The following is a 25,969-nucleotide window of genomic DNA, read 5'->3' on the forward strand; positions in this document are numbered from 1 at the left end:
GACAACTGAAGCATTCTCTGTGACTTGTTAAAAGTAAATCTCTTGCAAACCAAGCTTACTTCTTACAAGGATTAACCAACTCTCTCCTGCATTACATGTTTATTTAATGTAAGCTTAAAAAATAATTTTTGTTCTCTCAAGTTCTTTAAATTAGAAGCATATTTTTCTTCTATAATTTTTTCATTATTTTTCCATACTGTGCCAGTCTAACAGTATTGGAAATATTGTGCTTAGAAGGATTCATGTTGTGATAGTACTAACAGCATTGAACCTCTAACTTAATATTAATTCACCACAGGTTTACTGGTCTATGCTCACCTAAATAGCCCAAAAACCCTGGTGATACAAAACAATAATTGATCTGCAGTTGCGTTCCATTTACATAGTTGAAATATACTTTACACAATGCACCTCCTAAGAAACCTAGTGGTAAGTGTTTTGTTCCTGAGAATCTTCAAACTAAACTTTTGCACACTTACCACTATCCTAAAGCCGCAGGTCACCTAGGCAAGAACCAAATTATTTGGTCTGTCACTCGACAATTCTGGTGGCCAGGTCTTCATTCTGATGTTGCTGCGTATGTTGCCTCCTGCTCAGTTTGTGTACAGAATAAGACTCCTCTACGTCTTCCTGTGGGTCTTCTTCAACCTATTGCTAATGGTGAGCGTCCTTGGACTTAATTGTCGAGCTCCCTGTTTCCAATGGCAATACTGTTATATTTATGGTGGTTGACCGTTTTTCTAAAATGTCACATTGCATTCCCTTGAAGAAGTTGCCTACCGCTCAAGAGCTAGCTTCAATTTTTGCCCGGGAGGCCTTCCGTTTACATGGGTTACCCAAGGAGATAGTGTCGGACCGGGGGAGCCAGTTTGTCTCCAGATTTTGGCATTCCTTCTGTGCTCAAATGGGGATCCAGCTTTCCTTCTCCTCGGCATATCACCCTCAATCCAATTGGGCTGCGGAACAGTCTAATCAAGCTCTGGAACAGTTCCTCCGTTGCTATGTCTCAGATCACCACAATAATTGGTTTGAACTGTTACCTTGGGCAGAGTTTGCTCGTAATAGTGCTATTAATGCTTCCTCCAAGTTATCCCCGTTCATGGTGAATTATGGGTTTCAACTATCCATGTTGCCCGATTCATTCATGTCTCAGGGTATTTTGGCTTTGGAGGAGCATCTCCGGCAACTCCGTTCCACGTGGGTGCAGATTCAGGATTGCCTTCATCGTTCTATGCAGCGCCAAAAGTTCCAGGCTGATCATAGGAGTCTGCCAGCGCCTTCCTACCAGGTTGGTGAGAGAGTTTGGCTGTCCTCCCGCAACTTGAATCTTCGTGTGCCTTCCAATAAACTGGCTCCCCGTTATGTTGGTCCAATTTGAATACTCTGACGGGTCAATCCTGTGGCCTACGCTCTTGATCTTCCTCCTGCAATGCACATCTCCAATGTTTTTCATGTCTCCCTCTTGAAACCATTGGTTTGTAATCAGTTTACCACTGTGTTGCCTCGTACCTGTCCTATCTTTGTTGACAACCATGAGGAGTATGAGGTCAGCAGCATTATTGACTCCAGGAGCCGCGTACAGTATTTGGTTCACTGTAGGGGCTACGGTCTGGAGGAGCATTCATGGGTTCCCTCCTCTGATGTTCATGCTCCCGCCCTCCTCCATGCCTGTTTCCCCAATAAGCCTTTGTGTCCTCCTGCGGGGGAGGGGTCGTTGAGGGGAATGTACTGTCAGGGTTTTTTCCCTGTTTTGTTTGCCATGTGCTGCTGGCAGCCATTTTACTCACCTCTCTTACTGACTCTGGTGCATACTGCGTGATGCTGCTCATTTCCTGCACTTCCTTTTATGGCCAGACTGGTGTACATCATCCGTGTGAGACAGGATGCAGTCCCAGAATTGTGATGTCATCACTTATTATTTAAAGGGCCTCTGTTCAGTATGCTTTGCCCTTGTGTTGTCTCAGACCTGTTTGTGAGAGCTCCTGTGTATTACCTGGCTGTCTGACGTCCCTCCTGGTTCCTGATCCCTGGCTTGTTCCTGACTCTGCTGTTCTCCTTGTTTCTGATTCCCGCTCGTCTGACTTCTTGCTTTGGCTCCTGACTTGGCTCGTCTGACTACCAGCTCTGGTTTTGATTCCTGGCTTGTTATTTAACTTGTGGACTTTTTATTATGTTTTGCTATTAATAAAGGTGTGGTTATTTTTGCACTTCTCATCTCAGTCTGATTCCTGGCACCCTGACAGTATGGGAGTGTTGAAACATATCACCTGTCAACATTCCATTACAAGTTATGCAGTCCCCACACTTGAAGCATCCCAATCTTGTGGACTTGAGCCATGTATCCTTCTGGTGTGAACCACTAGGGTCAGTTTTGACCAGAATGTCCCAAATGTTTCGAGCTCTGCGATACACCATACGTGTATATATACAGTTAATTAGGGTGACCAGACGTCCCGGATTTCCAAGGACAGTCCCTGGATTGAGGAGATTGTCCCCAGAAAAATTATGTCCTTGGAAATGTCTCCGGCTCCTGTTGCACTATCCCCGGCTCCTACTGGAACGAAGTCATAAGCGGAGCGACAAGGTAAGTAGTAAAAGTGCGTTGGTGTTGGAAGAGGTAGTCCCAGTTATTGAGCTGCAGCCAAGCGCTGCCTTGGAGGAAGTGATACGTCACTTTGTCCCAGCGTGCAGGTCAGGAGGGAAGAGCGGAGTGACAAGGTAAGTAATAAAAGTGTGTGGGAAGAGGAAGTACCGGTTATTCAGCTTCAGGTTGTGACCGGTATATACACAACACATCATAAGCTCAGGGATGCTAAAGTTATTTTTGGTGCAGCGGGTTCCTCGCACAAAGTTATTGGGGATATTGCGACTCAGGATATATTTAGCCACGTTGCAGCCTTCTGCAACGCTACGGTGCTTCTAACTACAAAAAAATAAAAAAACACAAAAAAAACTACCAAGTGTTTCTATTCATTACACTTCAGTACCATGCAAAGTGTTGCAGTTGGAGAGGTCACTGTTGTGTTTTTCATTAAGCAGATGGATGAGTAGCAATTTCTAGCATATATATGTGTATATATGTAATGTGAAGAATAGGCCCAGGTTATATTATATATAGTATACAGTATGAGCAGCACTATGTGTTTATATAATGTACAGAACAGGGTATATTATATCTGTGCAGTGCTATGTGTATATGTAAATATTATATGCAGAACAAGGTATATTACTTCTGTGCATCACTATGTGTATATATAATGTACAGGGTATATTATATGTGTACAGTGGTATGTGTATATGTAATGTGTAGAACAGGAAATATTATATATGTGCAGCACTGTGTATATGTAATGTGCAGAACAGGGTATATTATTTCTGTGCAACACTATGGGGTTTATTTAACAAGACGCAGACAGACATGATACGATACTGCGAATCATATCCGCGCACATCGATAAATGCTGACAGTGTATGCATTTATCATTGCACCAGCAGTCCTTGTGAACTTCTGGTGCAATGCCGCCCCCTGCAGATTTGCGGCCAATCAGCCACTAGCTGGGGGTGTCAGTCAACCCGATCGTATTGGATCGGGTTGATTTCTTGGGAGTTCTGTCCGCTTCCTCAGAGCAGGTGGACAGGTTTTGGAGCAGCCGTCTTTAGACCGCTGCTTCATAACTTGTGTTTCTGGCGGCTCGCCAGAAGGCTCGCCAGAAACACAGGGCTTCAAGTTCAGTATGGAGCTTGACAAATATGCCCCTATGTATATATACTGTATATATATATATATAACGTACAGAACAGGATATATTATATCTGTGCAGTGCTATGTTTATATTTAATTTGCAGAGCAGGATATATTATATACAGTATGTTCAGCACTATGTGTTTATTGATATACTGTACACAGCAATATGACATATGCAGAGCAGGATATATTATATACAGTATGTTCAGCACTATGTGTTTATTTATATTTCTCTCCCAGAAAAACAGCGCAGACTGTGAAAAAAAAAAAAAAGAAGGACTCCAATAGTGCAATATTGTATGAAATAAGCACTCTTTATTTACAACAGACAAGCCAAATACTCACAATATCTGGCGTGGTTAAAATCACATAAAGGTATCTTTTAAAATAACAGCTGATCTTGAGCAATCTTGTGGTCTGTACACGCTTAGGAAGTGAACAGCGATGTACCCGGTCGGCGTGTGACGTCACCACCCGACAACAGCTGATTCTGTTTAGCACTCCGTCTGCATCCACTGACTCACAGTGCTCTCTGAATCTCTGAATCTCGGCCTCAACGCGTTTCTCGCCCCCTGCTGGGCGCTTTTTCAAGAGGAATAATTACAACTCCTTTGCTGCTCTATTTATACATAGTCTGCTAGCGCCATCTAGCTTACATGAGCAGAATGACCATTGGAATATAACTAATATTTCTATATACATAATACACAAATGACTATCTTTTTTCAATTCCATAGAAACAATTGATAACATATATGACATCATTTCACCTCAAATGGTTATTATTATAAAAATATATTATTTAAAAATAATTAATTCTATATAAATTACCTTCTATTTAACTAAAAACACTATTTAAAATATATTAAAATAAAATAAACTAACTACATACAATACCACATATAATAAAATTTCATAAAATTCAATTACTTCTAAAAATCTAAATTCATACACCAATTCATATTAATTGCTAAATTACAACACCTTCTAGTCCTCAATCAGATTATTAATAAAATTATTTATAAAACTACGTGATAAAAGCTGCCACATCTAAATCAACATTTAGACCATTAGGCGCGAGAGTCCCCAGTTTATAAATCCAAAATGTCTCTCTGCGCCTAAGGTCCAAAAGTCTATTACCACCCCTGGGATTGGGTTTAACCACTTCAATACCTTTCACAGTCAAGCATTTTGGATTACATGCATGGCTTTTAGAGTAGTGAATTGGTACACTATGTTTCAATATTGGTTTTTTTATATTGTAAACATGTTCACTATATCTTTTTGATAGGCATCTCTTCGTGCGACCTACATACTTCAGCCCACAACTGCACTCTAATAAATAGACTACATAAATACTCTTGCAGGTAATAAATTGTTTAACCCTAAACTCTTGTCCTGTTACTGATCTAAACATAGATCTCTCTTTATCAATGCATTTGCACATGGGACATCTTGCTTTATGGCATCCATATGTGCCCTTCAAACTCAAAAAATTATCATTAATATTACATTGTATTGGTTTACTCTCTTTTAACTTACTAGGGGCAAGTAAGTTCTTTAAACTAGTATTCTTCCTATACACTACCATCGGATTTATATCTAAACTTTCTCTCAATAGGGGGTCCCCCTTCAGTATGGGCCAATATTTATGTAATATTTTCTTCACATTCATGATACCCTCACCATATGTGGTGATAAATTTGACAGACTGTTTTTCTTGTTCGCAAGATTTTTCTTTTTGTTTGCTTAATAATATTTCCCTATCTAAATTCTCAACTTCATCCATAATATATGTAATATGTTCACCATTATGTGCTTTACAAATTAATTTTTCTTTTAAAACCTCAGCTTCAGTATGGTAGTCACTTATTCTAGAACAATTCCTTTTTAGCCTTATAAATTGACTCTTGGGAATATTTTTAACCCATTTTTTGTAATGGCCACTAGTGGCATGCAATAGGCTATTACTGTCCACTGATTTTCTATAATTCTTAGTATAAATTTTATTGTCCTCTACAAACACCAATAGATCCAAGAATTCAATCATTTGGTTTTGAATATTACCAACAAATTTTACATTGAACTCATTGGTGTTTAAAAAGTCAACAAAATTAGCTGCCTCAATCTCTGATCCTTCCCAAATTATAAAGACATCATCGATAAAACGCTTATAAAATATTAAATTATGTTTAAAAGGGCCATCTCTCCAAATAAATTCATCCTCAAATAAACCCATAAATAAATTAGCATACGATGGGGCAAATTTCGTCCCCATCGCAGTGCCGCATATTTGATGGTAAAAATCCTTTTCAAATTGAAAATAGTTGTGTTCTAAGACAAATTTCATACAATGTTCTAAAAACTTAATTTGATTGGCTGGAAAAATTCTTTTTTTCTTTAAAAAATATGAACTAGCTTTTATTCCGATTGAATGTTGTATTATGGTGTACAATGAGGTTACATCACAAGTGATGAATCTCATGTCACTATTCCAATTAACCTTCTTAAGTTCCTGTATTAAATGTACACCATCTCTAAGATAAGAATTGAGTTGAGTAACAAGTGGATTCAGAAAGTAATCAATATAACTCGATAGATTGGCCGTTAATGAATCTATCCCAGATACAATCGGTCTCCCTGGAGGATTGGAGACCGATTTGTGTATCTTGGGAAGATGATACATAACAGCCAATCTAGGGTGTTCATTATATAAAAAATTAAACTCATCTTTCGTTAGAATTTTTTCTGACAATCCTATATTTAAAACACCTTTCAATTGTGTTTGAAATAGCTGCAGCTGGGTCTGAAAGGAATTCCTTGGAACAACTACAATCAACAGTAAGACTGAGTCCACATTTGGATTTATACTCAACTATTGGTTCTCATTTATAAGACTTTATTCTAGTTTGGTTTTTTTTTTTTTTTATTCTTATTATTTTTTTTATTCTTTTTATTATTTCTTAATTAATATACTTATTTTCATATATATATATATTTATTTTTTATTTCTTTAGGCATAATACTGTTTATCTTGAAATAGAATATTTATTCAAATTTTGCATATATATTTTATAACTATTTATCTTTAATTTTTGCTGGGATAGTATTGCGCTGTATCATTTGGTGGTAGTTTGTGTGATTAGTATTGTTTAGATCAGCAGCATAACTATTTAGCAATCATGAGTAGTTTAAATTTTAGAGCAAATAGGAGAAGATCTTTTGACCTATTAGAGGATGAAACTATGGAAGGGATTTGTGATGAGAACCCAAGAGAAATTTTGAAAGAATATGAAAAGTTATTAATTCAAGATGCAAAAGACTGGCAAGATATAATATTGTTAGAAAATTATATCAAACATAAAATTATCCCAAGGGGATTAAGGTTGTTAAAAAAGCCAGCTTTTGCATTAGATGAAGTGGAATTCATGACAGAGTGGGAGGCAACATTAGATGCTTGCTCCTTCAAATTAATTAAACTATTAATAAAATATAGGGAAGGTAGACTTGAAAAAATACAGGTAGAAATTGATAAAATTGAACAACAAGTGAACAACTTCTTGACAAATGAGGAATATAAAAAATTGTACGATAATATTGTTAAAGGAGTTGAAAAATTGACAAGAGATTTGAGTATTAATAAATCAAACAAATTAAGAAGAGATAAATTAGATTATAAAAATGACCAAAAATACAATTGGAAACCAAAAAATTCTACTAATAGTAATAAAGCTTACCAACTGTATGGAAATAGGAATAGAACAAATGAAAAAACAAATATGAATTCTAGTCATTCTATTATGAATAGAAGAGACCAAACTAGTCATCAACAGTCCCAATCAGATAAAAATAAAAATGGAGATCGTTACTTTGATCCAAAAAATAATACAGATGTAACAGATAATTACCACCATGGAGTACCAGGAAGGATGGATAACAGTAATCATATACACCAGTCAGATTATAGTTATGCAAATAGGTTTGAAGTTCTAGATAATAGAAATAGAGACTCAAGATTTGAGGGTGCTAGACCAAAAGTTCACCATGATCAATATCATAGCAAGAATTTAATTGAAAATGAACAATATAGAGAATCAGCAACAGCTTTTTTAGGGTCCCCACGGAGACAAATCAAGTGGAAACCACATCTAGCAGAGAGGGAGGACAGGGATCAGAGAAGGAATCAGAATTGGAGAAAAGAGACAGACCCACATATTCTAGAGAGGGAGGGGGGGCAGAACCAACGAAAAAGAAGATTCAGCGAAAGAGAGGATGTAGAGCAGGGAAGAGGAAACAACTTCAAAAATGCAAGAGTGTATTAAGAGATAAAAATGAAGCAAGTATTTATAATCTATCATCATATACTATTGACAATGGAAGTATGGCTTTGTTGAGTAAGGGCTTATCTTTTGCCCCAAAAAAGAATCTGGATAAATTCCAGGTATTCATTGATTTCCAGAGATTCATAAGAAACATTACGCTCAAGAGATTTTTTGCTCAGAAAAATTTACAGTCTGGAGCAAGATACAAAAGTGTACTTCAGGTTGATGATGTTGAAACTCTGGAAAACATGAATTTGTTATTAGGAAGTGACTCTCCCATTGAATCAAATGACATTTTTATACATAGTGATAAAAAAGCGAAATCTACATTTTACCCAATCAATGCACAAGGTGAATATATTAAGACTTTTAAAAATTTGGTTGAAAAAGAACTTGAATCATTACCAGTTGATATAAATTTTAAAGATAATCTTAACAAATTTGAAAGAAGTAGTTTGAATCAATTAATGAAAAATAACAATATCACTATCCGCCAAGCCGATAAAGGTGGGGGGATAGTGATACAAGATCGTGAAGTTTATATTGCTGAGGCACTACGTTTATTAAATGATTCAACTACATATACAAAATTAAAGAATGACCCTACAAAGGCATTTTTATTAGAATTGAAAGGTGTTTTAAATATAGGATTGTCAGAAAAAATTCTAACGAAAGATGAGTTTAATTTTTTATATAATGAACACCCTAGATTGGCTGTTATGTATCATCTTCCCAAGATACACAAATCGGTCTCCAATCCTCCAGGGAGACCGATTGTATCTGGGATAGATTCATTAACGGCCAATCTATCGAGTTATATTGATTACTTTCTGAATCCACTTGTTACTCAACTCAATTCTTATCTTAGAGATGGTGTACATTTAATACAGGAACTTAAGAAGGTTAATTGGAATAGTGACATGAGATTCATCACTTGTGATGTAACCTCATTGTACACCATAATACAACATTCAATCGGAATAAAAGCTAGTTCATATTTTTTAAAGAAAAAAAGAATTTTTCCAGCCAATCAAATTAAGTTTTTAGAACATTGTATGAAATTTGTCTTAGAACACAACTATTTTCAATTTGAAAAGGATTTTTACCATCAAATATGCGGCACTGCGATGGGGACGAAATTTGCCCCATCGTATGCTAATTTATTTATGGGTTTATTTGAGGATGAATTTATTTGGAGAGATGGCCCTTTTAAACATAATTTAATATTTTATAAGCGTTTTATCGATGATGTCTTTATAATTTGGGAAGGATCAGAGATTGAGGCAGCTAATTTTGTTGACTTTTTAAACACCAATGAGTTCAATGTAAAATTTGTTGGTAATATTCAAAACCAAATGATTGAATTCTTGGATCTATTGGTGTTTGTAGAGGACAATAAAATTTATACTAAGAATTATAGAAAATCAGTGGACAGTAATAGCCTATTGCATGCCACTAGTGGCCATTACAAAAAATGGGTTAAAAATATTCCCAAGAGTCAATTTATAAGGCTAAAAAGGAATTGTTCTAGAATAAGTGACTACCATACTGAAGCTGAGGTTTTAAAAGAAAAATTAATTTGTAAAGCACATAATGGTGAACATATTACATATATTATGGATGAAGTTGAGAATTTAGATAGGGAAATATTATTAAGCAAACAAAAAGAAAAATCTTGCGAACAAGAAAAACAGTCTGTCAAATTTATCACCACATATGGTGAGGGTATCATGAATGTGAAGAAAATATTACATAAATATTGGCCCATACTGAAGGGGGACCCCCTATTGAGAGAAAGTTTAGATATAAATCCGATGGTAGTGTATAGGAAGAATACTAGTTTAAAGAACTTACTTGCCCCTAGTAAGTTAAAAGAGAGTAAACCAATACAATGTAATATTAATGATAATTTTTTGAGTTTGAAGGGCACATATGGATGCCATAAAGCAAGATGTCCCATGTGCAAATGCATTGATAAAGAGAGATCTATGTTTAGATCAGTAACAGGACAAGAGTTTAGGGTTAAACAATTTATTACCTGCAAGAGTATTTATGTAGTCTATTTATTAGAGTGCAGTTGTGGGCTGAAGTATGTAGGTCGCACGAAGAGATGCCTATCAAAAAGATATAGTGAACATGTTTACAATATAAAAAAACCAATATTGAAACATAGTGTACCAATTCACTACTCTAAAAGCCATGCATGTAATCCAAAATGCTTGACTGTGAAAGGTATTGAAGTGGTTAAACCCAATCCCAGGGGTGGTAATAGACTTTTGGACCTTAGGCGCAGAGAGACATTTTGGATTTATAAACTGGGGACTCTCGCGCCTAATGGTCTAAATGTTGATTTAGATGTGGCAGCTTTTATCACGTAGTTTTATAAATAATTTTATTAATAATCTGATTGAGGACTAGAAGGTGTTGTAATTTAGCAATTAATATGAATTGGTGTATGAATTTAGATTTTTAGAAGTAATTGAATTTTATGAAATTTTATTATATGTGGTATTGTATGTAGTTAGTTTATTTTATTTTAATATATTTTAAATAGTGTTTTTAGTTAAATAGAAGGTAATTTATATAGAATTAATTATTTTTAAATAATATATTTTTATAATAATAACCATTTGAGGTGAAATGATGTCATATATGTTATCAATTGTTTCTATGGAATTGAAAAAAGATAGTCATTTGTGTATTATGTATATAGAAATATTAGTTATATTCCAATGGTCATTCTGCTCATGTAAGCTAGATGGCGCTAGCAGACTATGTATAAATAGAGCAGCAAAGGAGTTGTAATTATTCCTCTTGAAAAAGCGCCCAGCAGGGGGCGAGAAACGCGTTGAGGCCGAGATTCAGAGATTCAGAGAGCACTGTGAGTCAGTGGATGCAGACGGAGTGCTAAACAGAATCAGCTGTTGTCGGGTGGTGACGTCACACGCCGACCGGGTACATCGCTGTTCACTTCCTAAGCGTGTACAGACCACAAGATTGCTCAAGATCAGCTGTTATTTTAAAAGATACCTTTATGTGATTTTAACCACGCCAGATATTGTGAGTATTTGGCTTGTCTGTTGTAAATAAAGAGTGCTTATTTCATACAATATTGCACTATTGGAGTCCTTCTTTTTTTTTTTTTCACAGTCTGCGCTGTTTTTCTGGGAGAGAAGTGTTTGGTGATTAAGCTGCAAGACAAGCAGTGTGTTTGAAATAGCTGCAGCTGGGTCTGAAAGGAATTCCTTGGAACAACTACAATCAACAGTAAGACTGAGTCCACATTTGGATTTATACTCAACTATTGGTTCTCATTTATAAGACTTTATTCTAGTTTGGTTTTTTTTATTTTTATTCTTATTATTTTTTTTATTCTTTTTATTATTTCTTAATTAATATACTTATTTTCATATATATATATATTTATTTTTTATTTCTTTAGGCATAATACTGTTTATCTTGAAATAGAATATTTATTCAAATTTTGCATATATATTTTATAACTATTTATCTTTAATTTTTGCTGGGATAGTATTGCGCTGTATCATTTGGTGGTAGTTTGTGTGTTTATTTATATACTTTACACAGCAATATGACATATGCAGAGCAGGATATATTATATACAGTATGTTCAGCACTATGTGTTTATTTATATACTGTACACAGCAATATGACATATGCAGAGCAGGATATATTATATACAGTATGTTCAGCACTATGTGTTTATTTATATACTGTACACAGCAATATGACATATGCAATATGCTGAGAGCCATGTGTAAAGCAGCTGCTACAGACCATTAACAGCAGTGTTGACAAACATTTAAAGGGTGACACTGGGGACTGGCTCTGGGGGTCCCCGGTTTTCTTTTTAATTGCTGGTCACCTTAATATATAAAAGTGAAAAAACGATTTGCCAAAAAAAATTAAAAATTGAAAAATGTATTGTTTACGAGTAAAACATAACAAACAGTCTTGGGGTACTGCAGCCCAAAAAAGGACAACATGCATACAAGTAGCGTAGCACAAAGCGGCTTACGCGTTTCAGTTTACAAAAGCTGTAGTCATAGCCTGTCAGTGCATAGATTTCTGTAAGTTTAAAAAGGCCTTATTGGCCCGTGATTGGTTAAGAAAAACAACGCTTCCATTTGCCTTGTCCAATTACAATAAGCCTATCTGTTTAATACACTATACAGCTGCTGAAGCTGTATCTAACTGTGCTATAATCTGAATGTCATATTCTCATTAATCCTCAATACTGTGTTAAATATATATAAGCCTAAAGGACTCCCTGTGATATACAATTACTGTAAATGCATTATTACACTTGTGCTTAAGGTGCTTCTATGACCTGGGCATAACTCATGATTTTGGCTCCCTGTGATCACTTATCTTCTGATCCCTATTGCTGGCTCCCTGTGATCAATTATCTTCTGATCCCTATTGCTGGCTCCCTGTGATCACTTATCTTCTGATCCCTATTGCTGGCTCCCTGTGATCACTTATCTTCTAATCCCTATTGCTGGCTCCCTGTGATCACTTATCTTCTAATCCCTATTGCTGGGTCCTAGTGTCCTAATATCAGAGGAACCCGGTAAGTGTTGGAAAGCCTCTAATGGGTAGGAAAAATATTATAATTAAATTATGTGTACCTCCAACACATAGGTAATTCAAGTATCTATCGCCCAGATTACGAGTTTTGCGTTATGAGGGGTGCGGTACTAACTTGCACGTTATTGTATTACAGGCTTTTACAAACCCGGCGTTAAAAGGCAAGAAGTGAGCGTAGAGCAAAATTGTGCTCCATACTGCACTCCAATACCTGCGCTGCTTAAGTCAGTGATGAGCTGGTTGTACGTGCTCGTACACGATTTCCCCATAGACATCAATGGGGAGAGCCGGCTGAGAAAAAGTCTAACACCTGCCAAAACGCAGCGTTAAGCTCAGTAACGCAGCCCCATTGATTCCTATGGGGAAACACATTTTATGTTTACACCTAACACCCCAACATGAACCCCGAGTCTAAACACCCCTAATCTTACACTTATTAACCCCTAATCTGCCGCCCCTGACATCACCGACACCTACATTATACTTATTATCTCCTAATCTGCCGCTCCGGACATCGCTGACACCTATATTATACTTATTAACCCATAATCTGCTGCCCTTAACACCTACATTATATTTATTAACCCCTAATCACCCGCCCCCAATGTCACCGCAACCTACCTACACTTATTAATCCCTAATCTGCCGCCCCCAACGTCGCCGCCACTATAAACATATTAACCCTTAATCTGCCGTCCCTAACATCGCCGTCACCTACCTACATTTATTAACCCCTAATCTGCCGTCCCTAACATCGCTGTCACCTACCTACATTTATTAACCCCTAATCTGTCGCCCCAACGTCACCACCACTATACTAAATTTATTAACCCCTAAACCTAAGTATAACCCTAACCCTAACACCCCCTAACTTAAATTAATTAAAATAAATCTAAATAAAACTTACTATTAATATCTAAATAATTCCTATTTAAAACTAAATACTTACCTGTAAAATAAGCCCTAAGCTAGCTACAATATAACTAATAGTTACATTGTAGCTAGCTTAGGGTTTATTTTTATTTTACAGGCAAGTTTGTATTTATTTTAACTAGGTAGAATAGTTACTAAATAGTTATTAACTATTTAATTAACTACCTAGCTAAAATAAATACAAATTGACCTGTAAAATAAAACATAACCTGTCTTACACGAACACCTAACCTAACCCTACAATTAAAGAAATTCCCTAAATTAAATACAATTAACTAAATTCAAAACAATTAGCTAAAATACAAAAAAAAACACTAACATACAGAAAATAAAAAACAAATTACAAGATCTTTAAACTAATTGCACCTAATCTTATAGCCCTATCAAAATAAAAAAGCCCACCCAAAATAAAAAAAAAACCTAGCCTAAACTAAACTACCAATAGCCTTTAAAAGGGCCTTTTGCGGGGCATTGCCCCAAAGAAGTCTGCTCTTTTACCTGTAAAAAAAAATACAAACAACCCCCCCAACAGTAAAACCCACCACCCACACAACCAACCCCCCAAATAAAACCATAACTAAAAAAAACCTAAGCTCCCCATTGCCCTGAAAAGGGCATTTGGATGGGCATTGCCCTTTAAAGGGTATTGCCCTTAAAAGGGCATTTAGCTCTATTGCGGCCCAAAGCCCTAACCTAAAAAGAAAACCCACCCAATACACCCTTAAAAAATCCTAACACAAACCCCTGAAGATCCACTTACCGGGAGAAGTCTTCATCCAAGCGGCAAGATGTCCTCAACGAAGCCATTCCAATCAGGACCCAAGATATTGGTGCAATTGCATTTAATGACACCTGTGATGTATTCATTCTACAGCAATTACAAATGGAAGCTAACATTGAGGTAGGAGACACTAAAAGTGGACCATCTCTCAAATAGAAGTCTACTTTTTATCCTATTCAGAACAGAGGCAGCATTATAGAAACTTTCTATAGTAGAGTAGAGAAGGATTTAGTATCTCTCAAAAAGTCTGGTAGATACCATACACGTAATTTGAGTGTAAACAAAAGAAATGCTCTGAAAGAATTAAGAGACAATACAGATTTAACTATAAGGAAAGCTGATAAGGGGGGCATGGTGGTTGCCATGGATAGGGAACAATATGTGGCAGAAGGTCTTCGCCAACTCACTAACCCCAAAGAATACTCAGTCCTTAAAGGGGATCCTACCCCTATTTTTGTAGTAGAGCTAAAAGATATACTGGACGAGGGACTGGAACAGGGGTTCCTTGAAGCAGCAACTGTAGAATACCTTTTACCTAATTCTCCTCGGACTCCCCTGTTCCACAATTTCCCAAAAGTCCACAAATCTTTAGAAAACATAAAAGGATGCCCTATTGTGAGTGGTATAGACTCCCTCCTTGCCAATCTTTCGGAATGGGTAGACTGCATCTTTCAGCCTCTAGTTACCACTCTTCCTTCATACCTCAGAGACACTAAACATGTCCAATTAATTAAGAGTGTGAAGTGGATGGAGGGATCCAGTTGGCTAACAGTAGATGTAATCTCCCTCTATTCCAGTATTCCCCATGACAAAGGTCTAGAGGCAATTGGTTTCTTTTCGGAGAATTTTACTGATTTCTCGGTAGACTTCAAGCTTTATATCATTAAAGTAGTTGGGTTTCTACTCACCCAAAATTATTTACAATTTGAGGGGATATACTATCTCCAAAGGTGTGGAACAGCTATGGGAGCGAAGTTCCCCCCCTCCTATGCAAACCTGTCCCTTGGTTGCTGAGAGTTTTTCCACATCTTTGGAGATAGTAACCCCTACAGACATCATATAGCTATGAATCAACGATATATTGATGATCTGTTGTTTATTTGGCAAGGACCAGAATAAACTATTAGTCCTTTTATCCAGTATCTCAATAACAACAAAATAGGCCTTGGTTTTACTTCTGAACATAACCCCAAGAATTCAATTATCTTGATCTCACATTAGTGGGATCAGAGAATGGGTCCATCAAATCCTTGGTGTATCGGAAGCCTATATCAGGGAATTCAGTTCTCCATGGCACTAATTGCCATCCAAGACATGTACCCTTAGCTATAGCCAAAGGGGAATTTAAAAGGCTAAAAAGAAACTGTTCTGACCCAAGTGACTTTGAGAGACTGTCTGGGGACCTAGAACCAAGATTGAGAGACAGCAAATATCCTCACAAAGCCATTCAGCAAGCTAAATGGTCAGTTTCAAAAAAGTCCAGAGAAAATCTACTGGTGTAACTTTTATCACAGGTCACAGTGCGCAAAATAGTCACATCTGCAATATAATGCGCAAACACTTTCCAATACTAAAGGCTGATGACAAACTAATAGATACAGTCAAAAAAGGTGTGAGATTTTCATATAGAAAGAGTCCAACATTGGGATCTATCCCCTACTCTACTCCCAACCAAAAAACAGACCAATAGTTTGTGGCTCAAACATTTGGGTATGTTCAAATGTGGACATAACAAGTGCAAACCCTGCAAATATGTCAAGGTCACCAATACTTTTGAGAGCTATGTAACAAATAAGGTTTACCATATTGGTGCCTGTTTGAACTGTACTTTCAAATATGTTGTGTACCTTATTGAATGAGCCCAATATAGGATCCAGTACATAGGTCTCACATCTAGAGACGTTAACACAAGGATTAGGGAGAATTTTTAATCCTTTAAGACCACCAGATCAACTACCCCTATAGTCCAACATTTTGGAATTTTCCACAAAGGTAATCTTAACACATTTTCTTGGTGTGTAATAGAAAAAGTTGTGAGACCTAAAAGGGGTGGGGACCTGGATTGTCTTTTAACAAAAATGAAAGTCTATTGGATATTCACCTTGGAGACCAGGATTCCAATGGGTCTCAATTCAAGATACGTTGCAATGAACCATTGGGAATAATGGGAAGAAAGTCTTTCTTATATCAGCCATAATATTACCCATAATATCGTTTTAACAATTCTTCATATCATCTGTTTATAGATATATTCACAAGTAATAACTTTGCCCAGAGGTCTGCTAAGGGTGGTTTAGTCACACTGTTAATTCAAGTCTTAACTAGGTGCTTATTCACTGATAGTTTTACCTATTAGAAGCCCATTTAGAACGGGGTATTTTCCTTCACCCATTTTCCCCCGATCTATTTATAATTACCTACTATAGATACTTGAATTACCTATGTGTTGGAGGCACACGTAATTTAATTATAATTTTATATTTTCCTACCCATTGGAGGCTTTCCGACACTTACCAGGTTCCTCTGATATTAGACACTAGGACCCAGCAATAGGGATTAGAAGATAAGTGATCACAGGGAGCCAAAATCATGAGTTATACCCAGGTCATAGAAGCACCTTAAGCACAAGTGTAATCATGTATTTATAGTAATTGTATATCACAGGGAGTCCATTAGGCTTATATATATTTAGAGGCGCCTTATGGGACAGTATCGTGGTATCACAGTAGGTACAGGATACAGCAAACAGCACACACAGAGGTCAGGGTACTCACAAAAATGATGGCATAAACGTATGCCAGACTAGACAGGACGGAACCTTAGTCGTCCACCAGACGGTCCAATGGGAGAATAGCTCCGGCACTCCAAGGTCCTATCCGCAGCAGCGGGAAGTCACAGCGTCAGAGGCCCTCAGCATCTGTGATAGGACTAGTGGCAAAGAGCCCTTAGTGTGAACGGCAGGATACCGGACCAACCAAATGACGATAGGCAGAGAGCGGGGGTATCGTAAAAGCAGTTTATTTAAAATTCATTAAAAACTGTTTAAAAAACTGGTATATAATAAGTAGTGGAAACAGCAATGCGTTTCTCGACCTTCCGGTCGTTTCATCAGACGCTGAGGGCCTCTGACGCTGTGACTTCCCACTGCTGCGGATAGGACCTTGGAGTGCCGGAGCTATTCTCCCATTGGACCGTCTGGCGGACGACTAAGGTTCCATCCTGTCTAGTCTGGCATACGTTTATGCCATCATTTTTGTGAGTACCCTGACCTCTGTGTGTGCTGTTTGCTGTATCCTGTACCTACTGTGATACCACGATACTGTCCCATAAGGCGCCTCTCTGTTCTCTGCTCCTACAGATTCTTGTCCGCATTTTTTCCCAAGAGTGCTGCTGTTAATTCTGGTTGCTGGTTGCTGGTTGCTCCCGGTACTTTGCCCTCCTTGAGACTGGTTCTTGAATCGAGTTCCGGCCTTCTTTTGTGCGCACCTCCATAGGATATATCCTTTCACTTATATATATTTAACACAGTATTGAGGATCAATGAGAATATGACATTCCGATTACAGTGCAGTTAGATACAGCTTCAGCTGCTGTATAGTGTATTAAACAGATAGGCTTATTGTAATTGGACAAGACAAATGGAAGCGTTTTTTTTCTTAACCAATCAGAGACCGATAAGGCCTTTTTTAAACTTACACAAATCTATGCACTGACAGGCTATGACTACGGCTTTTGTAAGCTGAAATGCGTAAGCCGCGTTGTGCTACGCTACTTGTCTGCATGTTGTCCAAGACTGTTATGTTTTACTTGTAAACAATACATTTTTCAGATTTTAAATTTTTTTGGCAAATAGCTTATCACTTTCATGCTATGGCTTTTACCAGCTGATTTGCCAAGAAATTTGTATGCAGTGAGGTCTGGAGCAGGTGTTTCTATAGGAACCATACACTGGTAGGAGGAGCCAAGATCCGCACGGACGTCAGCCATACCGGAGACACTTGGAGCTGGCAGATGTACTGCCCATGTCTGGACCATTTCGGTAAGAGGGCTGGAGCACGAGTGAACCAGAGGAAGGTATTCACATCCAGCCGGATCCGCTAAGACCGAGTGACCGAGTGAATGTGTCACCGTGGCAACCATGCGTTGGAAGGAGGAGTCATCTAACTAGGATCCAGCCACACCAGAGGCATTTAGAGTCAGCATAAGCGCTGCTCATGTCTTGAAATTCCGGTAAGGAGGCAAGAGGAACTTAAACAACACCCTTGCACTCTGAGTTTAATCCAGGACGTGACCCCACGACAACCTCCAAAAAACAAAGTACTCACGATATGGAGCAGGGTTAGCCTGTGCCAAAGTAATTCATGATATCAGCCAGATAGACTTCTGAATAAGGAACTGGTTTCAGGAAATGTCTTCCACAGTATCAGGAGAGCAGGGATAGTCCACTTATACTCAGACAGAAGAAGGGTAAAACAGGAAACAGTTAATAATGCAGGAGTAGGTCATTTGTTATCAGGCAGTCTGAAGGTTAACACTGTGTAGACAGTCTTTGCAGAGTATGCAACAGGTAATAAGGCAGTTTGAGAGTTAACACTGTGTAGACAGTCTTTGCAGAGTATGCAACAGGTAATCAGGCAGTTTGAGGGTAAACACTGTGTAGTCAGAACTTGCAGAATTAACAACATGTAATCAGGTAGTTTGAAGGTTAACACTGTGTTGTCAGAACTTGCAGAGATAGCAACAGGTAAGCTGGTAGTTTGAAGGTTAACACAGATTAATCAGTACTTGTTGAGATTGGCAACAGGATATCAAGCAGTTTGAAGGTTTACACTGAATAATTGTATTTGCAGAGTTTGGAAACAGGTAAACATGCAGATTGAAGGTTTCACAGAAATAACAGTATTTGAATAGTTTGGCAGTACACAGAGTAGTCTGAATATGCAGGGTTTGCAGCAGGTAAACAGGAAGTTTGAAAGTTTCACAAAACAAACAGTACTTGCATTGTTTGGAGACAGGTAATCAGGAGGTTGAAGGTTAATCCAGCATAGTAAATCCTTGAAGAGATTGGCAACAGAAAAGCAGCAGTTAGAGAGATTCCTCAGCGAAATCCTATCAGAAGCCAAAAAGTTAACAAACAAACTTGCTCTGGAGAAACAGGAAGCCAAGAATAAAAAGCCTGGTTGTGACATCATCAGGAAGGGGTGGCTCAGACACCTGTCAATCAAGCACACAGAGAGGACTGCAGAGCTTCCCAGCAGCTGAGCGTGACAGTGCCCCCTCCTCAAGGACCCCTCCGGGGGGACCCGACCGGGCCTGGCAGGGTATTTCTTGTGAAAAGACTTGACAAGAGCTGGAGCATGAACATGAGAGGCCGGTTCCCAAGATCGTTCAGAGATAGGATAACCCTTCCAATGGACCAGGTAGTACAGCCGATTGCCCCGTAGCTTGGAATCGAGAATCTGGCTGACTTCAAACTCAGAAGTTCCCTCTATGGAAAGTGGAGGAGGTGGTTTACTCTTGATAGAGTACCGATTGTAGATGACTGGCTTGAGTAGGGAGACATGAAACACTGGATGGATCTTGAGAGTCTTGGGTAAGGCCAGGCGGTATGCAGAAGAACAAACTCTGGAAACAATTCGAAAAGGTCCAATGTACTTAGGACCCAACTTGGTACAAGGTTGTTTTAGACGTATGAATCTGGTGGATAAAAATACTCTGCCTCCAGTACGAAGTAAAGGAGCCTTGCACCTCCTGCGATCAGCATATTTCTTATGTCTTAAGGAAGAAGAGAGTAGATTTTGACGAATGAGTTGCCAGTGATTACTGAGATTTTTCACTATACGATCTGCTCCAGGGACTTCAGTAGAACTGGTAATCATAGGAAAGGTTCTAGGTTCAAATCCATAAGCTGCCTTAAAGGGAGAGGTCTGTAATGAGGCGTTATAACGTGAGTTGTGAGCTAATTCCGCCAAAGGCAATAACTGAGACCAGTTGGAGTGGTGATGGTCTACATAATGTCTTAGAAAAGATTCCAAGGCTTGATTTACACGCTCAGTCTGTCCGTTGGATTGAGGATGGTGTGCAGTAGAAAGTGATATGTTGATTCCGAAGTGTTTACAAAAAGACCTCCAAAATTTGGAAACAAATTGGACTCCACGATCTGAGACTATGTCAGTGGGAAAACCATGTAAACGAGATATATGTAGAACAAAGAGTTCAGAAAGTCTTTGAGCTGAAGGCAAGCCTGGAAGAGGTATGAAGTGAGCAGACTTGGAGAACCGATCCACCACTACCCAAATGGTCGTATTTCCAGCAGAAACAGGAAGATCTGTAACAAAGTCCATGGATAAGTGAGACCAAGGGTAATGAGGAATAGGAAGAGGGTGTAATAGACCAAACGGTCGATGAGAAGATTGTTTGTTCGAAGCACAAGAACTACAAGCAGCAATATAATCCTTAATATCCCTCCTCATAGTGGACCACCAAACATGCTGCTTCAGTTTCCACAATGTATTGGTTATTCCCGGATGACCTGCTGAAATGTTGTCATGAGCCCAATGTAGAAGCTTAAGACGTAATCCTTTGGGTACATACAGGATACCAGAAGGTAGTTTGCAAGAAGATGGTACCCGGACTTGAGCAGCATGTAAAGCCTGTACTGGAAAAGAGGATACTTGAGCCAAAACTTTGACTGGACGTAGTATAGGTTCTGAATCCAATGGAGCAGGTTCAGAAGATTGGAACTGCCTAGATAAAGCATCTGCCTTGGAATTTTTTGAACCAGGAACATAGGAAAGTACAAAATTAAACCTGAAGAAGAACAAGGCCCACCGAGCCTGACGAGGATTGAGACGTGTAGCTGTTTGGAGGTATAAAAGATTCTTGTGATCTGTCAGAATGAAAAAAGGTTGACTGGTACCCTCTAACCAGTGCCTCCATTCATCCAAAGCTAATTTTATAGCCAAAAGCTCCTTATTGCCCACATCATAATTTAACTCGGCAGGATTTAATTTTTTCGAAAAGAACCCCACAGGATGTATCTTGCTGATAGTCGGATCACTTTGGGAGAGAACAGCTCCAGCTGCTATAGAGGAAGCGTCAACCTCCAAAATAAACTGGAAATCAGGAATTGGATGACTGAGAAGAGGTGCAGAAGAAAATGCTGATTTTAGCGTTTCAAAAGCCTGTACTGCCGAAGAGGACCAGTTCTTACAATTTTGCCCTTTCTTAGTAAGAGAAGTGAGTGGAGACGTGATGTCAGCAAAGTTCTTTATAAACTTTCTATAGTAATTGGCAAAGCCAAGAAACCTCTGCAGGGATTTGAGAGTAGTTGGTCTGGGCCAGTCCTTGATAGCCGACAGTTTAGCAGGATCCATCTCAAAACCTGATTCAGAAATGATATACCCCAAAAAGGGGATGGAACTCTGATGAAAAGAGCATTTCTCCAATTTAGCGAACAGGGAATTGTCTCGTAACCTCTGAAGAACCAGTCTTACATGATGTACATGTTCCTGTAATGTTTTCGAATAGATTAGAATGTCATTGAGGTAAATGATAATAACTTGATTTAGATAATCTCTGAAGATTTCGTTGACAAAGTGCTGAAATACTGCTGGTGCATTGCACAATCCAAATGGCATTACTAGATACTCGTAGTGACCAAATCTAGTGTTAAATGCCGTCTTCCATTCGTCTCCTTTACGGATTCTGACCAGATTGTAGGCCCCACGGAGATCTAACTTGGAAAAAATAGAAGCACCTTGAAGACGATCGACTAACTCAGAAATGAGCGGCAGAGGATAGCTGTTTTTGACAGTAATCTGATTCAAGGCTCGATAATCAATACAGGGACGAAGACCTCCATCTTTTTTCCCAATTAAGAAAAAACCTGCACCCACAGGTGAAGAGGAAGGACGAATGAATCCTCTGGCTAAGTTGTCCTTTATGTATTCCTCAAGAGAGACATTTTCTTGACGAGAGAGGGGATAGGTCCTTCCCTTAGGTAGAGGAGCCCCTGAATACAATTCGATAGAACAGTCAAATATCCGGTGTGGAGGTAACGTCTCAGCCTCTTTTTTAGAAAGCACATCACAAAAGGCATGATAGTAATTGGGCAATGATTCAGGAACTTCCACCATAGCTACGACAGGACAGGATGGTTTAGAGGGATTTTGCAGGCAATGTTTGAAACAGGTAGTTCCCCAGGAAATAAGTTCTCCTTTAGACCATGAGAAAACTGGATCATGAAGCTGCAACCAAGGTAACCCCAGAATCAATGGTATGTGGGGAGAAGAAATGACATCAAAACGAATAATTTCAGAATGAAGTATGCCCACAGTCAAAAGAAGAGGAATGGTAGAATGTTGTATGATACCAGTACCTAGAGGCTGTCCACTGACAGTAGTTACCTTAATTAACTTTTTATTTGCTTGAAGAGGAATCCTGAGAGAGTCAGCAAAGTTTGAATCAATGAATACTCCAGCAGCTCCAGAATCAATGAGAGCTTGAGCTCGAAACTTGGTGTTTCCAAAAGAGATAGTTACAGGAACAAAAAGTTTAGAATTGAGGGAAGACATGGGATTCTGGCTTAACTCTGTCCCTCTATCAAAAGTTAAGCCTTGGCTTTTACTGGCTGGATAGGACAGTCCTTCAGTAAATGTCCTTTGGTACCACAATACAGACATAACCCAAGAGCACGCCTTCTATGGCGTTCAGCTTCTGACAATTTAATAGCTCCTACTTCCATGGGTTCCACAGACTCAGGAGATTGGGAATTATTATTAGAAAGACTTGACTTTCGAATAGGAGGACGAAAAGAAGATTTAACAAAGGATCTCCGATTCCTATCTCTCTCCTGAAGACGTTCAGAATGCCGGGCGTCAAGAGTAATACATAAATTGATAAGACCCTCCAATGAATCAGGGAGTTCCCGAAATACAAGTTCATCCTTAAGGCGTTCGCAAAGTCCTTTGCGAAAGGCTGCCCGTAAGACTCCATGGTTCCAATCAGTTTCTGCGGCTAAAGTCCTGAATTCAATAACATATTGAGCTACCGAAAGGGATCCCTGTCTCAGATCCATCAATCCTGCCTCAGCAGCTGCAGACCGCCTAGGCTTGTCAAAAACAGAAGAAAAAATGGACACAAATAATTCCACATCCTGTAGTAATGGATCATTCTTCTCTAAAAGAGGGGACACCCAGGCTAGAGCCTTACCCTTCAAGAGAGAAATAATAAAGGTGATTTTGGAAGTAGAATTGGAAAAAACTTGAGGATTGTTTCTGAAGTGTAAACGACACTGATTAAGGAATCCACGGCATTCTTCAGGATTACCGTCATATTTATCTGGAAGTGGGATTCGTGGTATATTCTGTCCAACAGTTTGAGGTGGATTAAAGACAGCATTGGTGCTAGTAGCAGTGGCAGCAGGAGTCACCTAGCTTGAAAAGGAGCGGAGAGGTTATGTAGCAGAGCAGTAATCTGGTCAAGCTTGGAATCCAAAGATTGCAAATGAGCAGAATGATTTCCTAGAAGTTGCCCTTGTAGAGCCACAGCCCTGGATAACTCGTCAGGGTCCATATTATGGCCAGTTTGTACTGTCAGGTTAGGAAATGTCCAGAAGAAGACCCAAATGCTAGGGCGAACTTAAACAACACCCTTGCACTCTGAGTTTAATCCAGGACGTGACCCCACGACAACCTCCAAAAAACAAAGTACTCACAATATGGAGCAGGGTTAGCCTGTGCCAAAGTAATTCATGATATCAGCCAGATAGACTTCTGAATAAGGAACTGGTTTCAGGAAATGTCTTCCACAGTATCAGGAGAGCAGGGATAGTCCACTTATACTCAGACAGAAGAAGGGTAAAACAGGAAACAGTTAATAATGCAGGAGTAGGTCATTTGTTATCAGGCAGTCTGAAGGTTAACACTGTGTAGACAGTCTTTGCAGAGTATGCAACAGTTAATCAGGCAGTTTGAGGGTTAACACTGAGTAGACAGTCTTTGCAGAGTATGCAACAGGTAATCAGGCAGTTTGAGAGTTAACACTGTGTAGACAGTCTTTGCAGAGTATGCAACAGGTAATCAGGCAGTTTGAGGGTAAACACTGTGTAGTCAGAACTTGCAGAATTAACAACATGTAATCAGGTAGTTTGAAGGTTAACACTGTGTTGTCAGAACTTGCAGAGATAGCAACAGGTAAGCTGGTAGTTTGAAGGTTAACACAGATTAATCAGTACTTGTTGAGATTGGCAACAGGATATCAAGCAGTTTGAAGGTTTACACTGAATAATTGTATTTGCAGAGTTTGGAAACAGGTAAACATGCAGATTGAAGGTTTCACAGAAATAACAGTATTTGAATAGTTTGGCAGTACACAGAGTAGTCTGAATATGCAGGGTTTGCAGCAGGTAAACAGGAAGTTTGAAAGTTTCACAAAACAAACAGTACTTGCATTGTTTGGAGACAGGTAATCAGGAGGTTGAAGGTTAATCCAGCATAGTAAATCCTTGAAGTGATTGGCAACAGAAAAGCAGCAGTTAGAGAGATTCCTCAGCGAAATCCTATCAGAAGCCAAAAAGTTAACAAACAAACTGGCTCTGAAGAAACAGGAAGCCAAGAATAAAAAGCCTGGTTGTGACATCATCAGGAAGGGGTGGCTCAGACACCTGTCAATCAAGCACACAGAGAGGACTGCAGAGCTTCCCAGCATCTGAGCGTGACAATACTTGAATGAGTTCCGCCAAGACAGAGGTACTATCTCACTCCTATTAGCACCTTACGAGACTGTGTGTTACAATAGACTTTTAGCCAGGAGTATATTGTTTTTATTCTCTTGCTGTACCTTTTTATTTATATATATATATATATATATATATATATATATATATATATATATATATATATATATATATATATATATATATATATATATATATATATATATATATATATCAAAATAACAAGAGTATTGCATTGAGCAATGATACTTTTTTTATTGGACTAACTATACATTTATAAGTTGACAAGCTTTCGAAAGAGTTCCTTCCTTTATCAAGTCTAAAGCAATACTGAACAATTCAATGGAATTTACAGATTATATCTTAAAACACAGAATAGCTAAGAAGACAGTGCAGGGTGATGAGGAGGTGTCGTAAAAATCATGAGGGGGGCTTAGGTAACAGGCAGACAGTGTCCAGTGTAGGAGAACAGACAGGGCGTAGTGATGTTGTGAACATAAAATTTTCCGTTCGCGAATGGCGAACGCGAATTTCTGCAAATGTTCGCGAACGGGTGAACCGGGCGAACCGCCATAGACTTCAATAGGCAGGCGAATTTTAAAACCCACAGGCACTCTTTCTGGCCACAATAGTGATGGAAAAGTTGTTTCAAGGGGACTAACACCTGGATTGTGGCATGCCGGAGGGGGATCCATGGCAAAACTCCCATGGAAAATTACATAGTTGATGCAGAGTCTGGTTTTAATCCATAAAGGGCATAAATCACCTAACATTCCTAAATTGTTTGGAATAACATGCTTTAAAACATCAGGTATGATGTTGTATCGATCAGGTAGTGT

This window comes from Bombina bombina, chromosome 1 (genome assembly GCF_027579735.1).
Source record: "Bombina bombina isolate aBomBom1 chromosome 1, aBomBom1.pri, whole genome shotgun sequence".
Taxonomy (NCBI): Eukaryota; Metazoa; Chordata; class Amphibia; order Anura; family Bombinatoridae; genus Bombina; species Bombina bombina.